Consider the following 6,464-nt stretch of genomic DNA (forward strand, 5'->3'; position numbering starts at 1 on the left):
TTAATTTTATTAACTCAAAAATGTTTACAATACTTGACCTATTAGGCCATTACAAAGAGTTGAAATATCGGGTTGTCACACATAGTCAGTGTGGCAAGTGTGGGAGATTGCACGATGGGGCGTGCAAGGCAGGGAGTGTCAGTTGCTATAAGTGCAGTCGGACTGGGCACATGAGTAGAGATTGTACAGCTACTACTACTGCCACCGCGGCATCAGATCTAATTTGCTTTCAGTGCAATCAGAGGGGACATAAAAAGTCCCAGTTTCCGAGTTTAGCTACTGCGGGGAAGGTGTTAGCACCTGCCCCTGCTACCTTGAGGATTACAGATGGCCGCCAGGGCCGAGCTGAGATGCCAGTGGCGAAGAGTAGGGCGTTTCAGCTGATAGCAAAGGAGGCGCAAGCGACTCCTGATGTGGTGACCGGTATGTCTTTTTCCTTATCTCTGTATTTATTATTGATTGTTTCTTATGATTATATGTTTTATATAGGCTCGTTCCTAGTGAACGGTATTTCAACCAAAGTATTGTTGGATTTGGGGGTTACCCGATCATTTGTTTCACTTGCGCTTAGCAAGAGGTTTAGTAGAGCTTCAGGGGTGCTTGATTGTCCACTTGAGGTCGAGATCATAGACGATAGGACCGTTAGGGTTGCGAGAGTGCACAGAGGATGTTCCCTTCAGTTATTCAAGGAGCAGTTTTCGGTGGACTTGGTCCCTATTCCCCTGCGAGGGAATAAGGTCATAATAGGCATGGAGTGGCTGAGCCCCAACGGGGCGATGATTGATTGTGAGCTGCAGTTAGTGAGGGTTCGCATATCCAATGGGGGAGAGTTAGTGATTCGGGGCGAGAGGCCACAGCGCAGACCAGTTCTTTGTTCAACAGCGAGAGCGAGGCGCTACTTCCAGCAGGGTTGCATCGGCTACATTAACTATGTTCTAGATGCTCGGGAGAAAGGAAAGATGACAGTTTAACGATGTTTTGGTAGTGCGAGACTACCTGAATGTATTTACAGAGGATTTTCCAGGAGTACCCCTGGAGAAGCAGGTTGAGTTCAGGATTGACTTGATTCCTGGTGTGGCTCAAATAGCCAAGGCACCATATCGGTTAGCTCCCCCAGAGATGCAGGAGTTGTCTATGTAGCTGCAAGAGCTGCTGGACAAGTGTTTTATCAGGCCGAGCAGTTCGCCCTAGGGAGCGCCGATTTTGTTCGTAAAGATGAAGGACGTGTCGCACCGTATGTGTATAGATTATTGGGAGTTGAATAAGGTAACAGTGAAGAACCGTTACCCACTCCTGAGGGTACATGACTTGTTTGATCAACTTCGGGGAGCATCTTGGTTCTCCAAGGTTGATTTGCGCTCCGAGTATTATCAGATGCGGGTTAGGGATGAGGATGTGTAGAAGACGGCTTTCAGGACCCGCTATGGTCATTATGAGTTTGTGGTGATGCCATTTGGGCTCACCAACGCTCTAGCCGCGTTCATGGTCCTCATGAACTGTGTGTGCAGGCCAATGCTGGATCGGTCTATGATAGTATTCATAGACGACATATTGGTTTATTCCAAGATGCAGGAGCATCATGAGGAGCACCTGAGGGAGGTGCTAGAGACCTTGAGGAGGGAGAGGCTTTCGCAAAGTTCTCCAAGTGCGATTTCTGGGTGCGCGAGGTGCAGTTCCTTAGACATCTCGTCAAACAGAATAGTATGCTGGTAGATCCGGCTACGATAGAGGTCGTGATGCAGTGTGAGGTCCCGAAGTCTCCATCTAAGATTCGGAGCTTCCTAGGTTTGGCAGGGTACAACAGGAGATTCCTCTAGGATTTCTCCAAGATAGTTGTACCGCTCACCCAACTGACTAAGAAGTCGGTGGTGTTTTGCTGGGGGCCTGAGCAGCAGGCAGCATTTGAGACCCTCAGGCAGAGATTGTGCGAGGCACTGATTCTTACCCTGCTAGAGGGAGTAGAGGATTTCGTAGTCTACTGTGATGCTTCGATCATAGGTATGGGAGCAGTGTTGATGTAGCGAGGTCGTGTGATAGCTTATGCCTCTAGACAGTTGAAGCCTCGTGAGGCTAACTATCCTACGTATGATTTAAAGCTGAGGGCAGTGGTGTTTGCTCTCATGATTTGGAGGCATTACCTTTATGGGGTCCGTTGTACCATCTACACGGATCATAAGAGTCTGAGGTACCTCATGGATCAGCCGAATCTTAACATAAGGCAGCGATGGTGGTTAGATGTGGTAAAGGATTACGAATGTGAGATCCTTTATCACCCAGGGAAGGCCGAGTTTCTGCCTCATACAGCTCGGGCCGAAACCCGGGGGAAGTTTAGGAGAGATGGAGAGAGCCAGCAGCTAACAGTCGGGGCGAGGATTCTATTGATCCAAGACCTGTATGTAGACCTGGGCCTCCCCCGCTTTCAGTTAAGGCCAGAAAGAATTATCTTACCTTTATCTTCTGTCAGTCTTTGAAGTTTCCTTTCTTTGAAAACCAAGGATGAAGCTAGAATGTGGAGTGCGGACTTATCATGCTTCCCAATTCCACTAGCATAAAAGAGTTTATTCAACTCCTGAGAGATTCTAGAGTTCCTGAGCTACCCCAATTTGATGAGAATGAGGGAAGAAGTCCTTAGCTATTCCTTTGGCCTATAATAAGAAAGGTCCATCAAGACTCAGAAATTACCCTCGATCTTTTCAATACCTCTAGTAGAGAATTCTTAGCCTTCGTCTTAGAAACTGAGCTCTCACAAAGCAAGTCATTACTTATTGTTTACACACACTTTCTATTTGACTTAGCCTACTTCTTTCTCATTAGATCAATTAGGCAGGGGGAGACTCTGTGTACTAACTTTCTCTTCTTTCTTCTTCTTTGAAATCCCTTGCCACTTCCCTTCTTTGCTAGCACGTACCTGTCTTTGCTTTGCACAAGAGATCCCCCTACACTTCACACCCCTCTAGTCCTGATCTTGCTTATGCATTACTTGGGAAGGATTCCCGAGAGGCATCCTTTCCTTGTTTGTTGGGTTGGTTCACGCGCACCCTTTCCTCCTAACCAACTCGCTACAGGGTCTATGTAATTGAGTTGGTTCTGTATAAGCAGGGGTGGGGGTCGTCCCTTACCCAACCAGAAATCAAGCGGGTAAGAAGGAGAGAGCAATTTTAGCCCTATAACCACAAGATGGGAATACCGCCTCGGGCGCCGGCTTAGACACCACATCCAATGGATGACCCTATTTAGATCTCATAAACTTGCCCCAGAGAAACTGTTAAACTGGGCCGCTTCTTCCCCCTCCGCAGGACAAACTTGGGCTGAAGATGGCATTTTTGATCGCCTAGCCATTCGTGCGTGCAGGCAGGTATGCTATTCTTTCAGGTTTTTACACTCTATCTCCGCTAAGGCTCAGGAGAATAAGTAGGGATGATCTACTAGAATTTTTATTTGCAACGCTATCTGATTTTCCTGACTTAACGAGCTGCCATATGCACGGGCGAAGAAAAGCCTATATCTGGGTCTGCGTCAACAAGTTATGATTCCTTTACTGAAGAATTCAAGCTCTTCAACATGGGTTTAGTTCATACATTATGAAAGCTTTCCTATTCAAGACCTACTACCAATTCCTTTGAAGCTACTACCACTACCGAAGCTTGCTTCTTTTGTTGACAACCCTAGCCCAGCTAACTTCACTCTTATGATGATTCAATTGCTTACACCGGCTACTGGTTGAGCTGCTACGAAAGCAGTTACCTTTCTTACAGCAGGCAAAATAAATAGAATCATGGAATTCTCTCCGAGAGCTGCTGAACTAACGACTCTATTAGAAAGTAGAATTAGCAACTTTTACATGAATTTTCAAGTGGATGAGATTGGTCGAGTGGTCTCAGTTGGAGATGGGATTGCACGCGCTCGATTCGCAAATTGGTCCGACTCGTAATTCACTTCTGACCCCGTGTTCGATAGCCCGACCGTAGTGATGTTAATTGTGGTTACATCCATAAGTAGCTTGGTCCATCTTTGAAATCCATCACTATACCGAGCAAATCATGGGCATTCACATCTCGGTCAAAGGGAACTGTGCGCGATTCTCTCATGAATCGCCTTCAGCAAGGTATGGCATTCAGGGTCTTAACCTAGGGATAAATCTTTCTTCATAGATACAAGACATTCGTTGCTGATCTAAAAAAGATCTTCTCCCGTGGGCTTTAGCGGATGTTTTTCATTTTTCACTCGGTCCTGACTTCCCAAAGCAAAGGTTTTTTTTGGGGGCATAGAAAGAAGACCTGAACTCGGTGTTTCCTCAATCTGAATAGATCAATCTGGATTATAGGCCAGCAAGCCCGGAACCAGCAAGTGGGAGCCTGCTGGCAAAGAGAATGTTAGTGAGTCTTAGCCATGATCAGACGAATGGTGTCAAAGACGAGAAAGAAGAAAGAGGAAAATGAGACATTCAATCATGATTTAGCAGGTGTTCAGAGAATAAGATCGGTTCTATTAAGGATGGTTGTTCATTGGGAATTGAAGAGGGGAGAACGAGCAGACATCGAACGATTAATTTCTATTTCTTGTTATCGTGGAATTCGTCATCAAGATGTACTTTTGTCTTGCTGCAATGGAGTGATTGCTGCTCACGTGCGCGGGCATCTACTGATTCACTTGATGACTGATGTTCGGCCACTGCTGCTGCTACTACAGAGTATTCTTCTCCTTGGTTCCGGGATGTAGTTACATGCTCATGATACTACTATAGTCGACTTAATAGTGATGTACTTTTAATAGACTTTTGGCTACCTTGCTCTCCCAAAGGAGCTTTCTAGCTACTGATCTCCTCGACCATCTTCCTTCTGGTATAAAGGAAAGAGCTTCCCGAGAGCCCCTATGCGACCTTCCACTTGCAGAGAGTCCTACCGATGTAGCTCTTGTTCTTCTTCCTTATCGAGGTCTTCCCTTTCCTCTGATCAACAATTAAAGTGTCATTCGAAGAAGACGTAATCGAAAGAAAGCTTGGGCCGAATGGAAGGGGCTTCCAACGACCGTAAAGCCTGATGGGGAAGAATCCCTCTTCCGTATAAACACAGAAAGGAAAGTCAACAGTCCCAGAGCCTGAAACCCGACTCTACGAACCCGAGGAAAGGCTGCACAACAGTAGTAGGGGCGTTAACACCGGAGCTTTTTGTAGTGCTAGCAGGAATGCAAGTGAATGAATCCCATCCCCTAGCGAGTAAAGTGCTTACGCCCCTTTAGAGAGAGGGGCGCGCTAGCGCTTGACTAAGAGAATAGGGGGCTGAGAAGCTCTTGCTTGCTGTCTACTTCGCGAGCCTTCTTACTCCCCGGAGATGATTGCTTCTTTTACTATTGCTTCTTAGTTCGTATCGCTACAATAGATGAGGCCATTTCATTTATTCATAAACTCGTATGTAGTCAATGAACGGCACCGCTCGATTCTACTGCCTAAGATGTCCCTCCTGGTACCTACTTGAGTTAGCGTAAGCGGCTCGTAAGACCAAGGAGTTAGCCACCTTCCGGGTGAGAGGAAAACTAGACCCAGAAAGGGATAGAGCTCTGAAATAGTGAACTGGGTGGGAACACAATCGATGTGTCACAAGAAGGCAGTGATGAAGTTGGTGATTGTCGCCTATTAGTATTAGAGATGAAGATAGAGGAATGCAAACTAGCTAACTCCTCTATCAGCGGAAAGAGAGAGAGCCAATACATGACAGGGGGGAGAAGTGAAGCAGCTTTCTTAGACGGAGAAGGTTCTTAGTCTAATCGCAAACTGAACCCGTCTGTAACCACAATGACTATATGCTTAACACACCTTCTGATCGATCTTAGCTAATTGACCTTTTTTGAATGGGAATTCATCAAGCGGGGTGGAGGAATGGTCAACTCATCAGGCTCATGATCTGAAGACTACAGGTTCGAATCCTGTCCCCGCCTAATCACTTGAGATTTTTTTTGGGTGGTCAAAGTTGTGTTGCCAGCTAGCGAATGTTTGGATGGTGAACAGTTCAGTATCAAGTCTGTAACGAAGCTAGTACGGTTCAATGGTTTTAGAATAATAGTGAACCGGGTAACTAGATCGCCCCGGCGGGGTTGCTCTGACTCAGACGGCCCTGAGAAGCGCAGCACTCCGATAACGGATCCTTTTGCAGGTGAAGGGGCAGAGCGTTCCCCGGTCTCTCTTGGCAATAGTTTACCTTTCTAATGTTCTGCCTTGATGAGTGGGAGAGGTAGCCGAATTAGGATATTACTACTGGCATGGACTGCGCAGGAAGTTGCAATCCTAAAATGAACTAGAAAAATGAACCGCCCATTACCAAATTAGACTCCTAGTTTAATTAACGTCGGCTTATCTGTCAGTCGTGTCATGCGGGAGAGGCATGAGTGCAGTTCGATCTTGTGGTGTATTCCTTTGTAGTGAGTAGGGGCTAGGAGGGATGTCTCGCTCATCAGCCAGCTCGACGGTT

General features: G+C 46.5%; 1 non-coding gene across 1 annotated transcript; it reads left to right on the plus strand.

The window, feature by feature from the left end:
* The first annotated feature begins 5,861 nt into the window (after window positions 1-5,861).
* On the plus strand, window positions 5,862-5,934 carry TRNAM-CAU (transfer RNA methionine (anticodon CAU)). Its single transcript has one exon. It is a non-coding gene; the product is annotated as a tRNA-Met (tRNA).
* The last annotated feature ends 530 nt before the right edge of the window (window positions 5,935-6,464 follow it).

The sequence above is a fragment of the Lactuca saligna genome, chromosome 3 (assembly GCF_052625555.1).
Source record: "Lactuca saligna cultivar CGN05327 chromosome 3, ASM5262555v1, whole genome shotgun sequence".
Classification (NCBI taxonomy): Eukaryota; Viridiplantae; Streptophyta; class Magnoliopsida; order Asterales; family Asteraceae; genus Lactuca; species Lactuca saligna.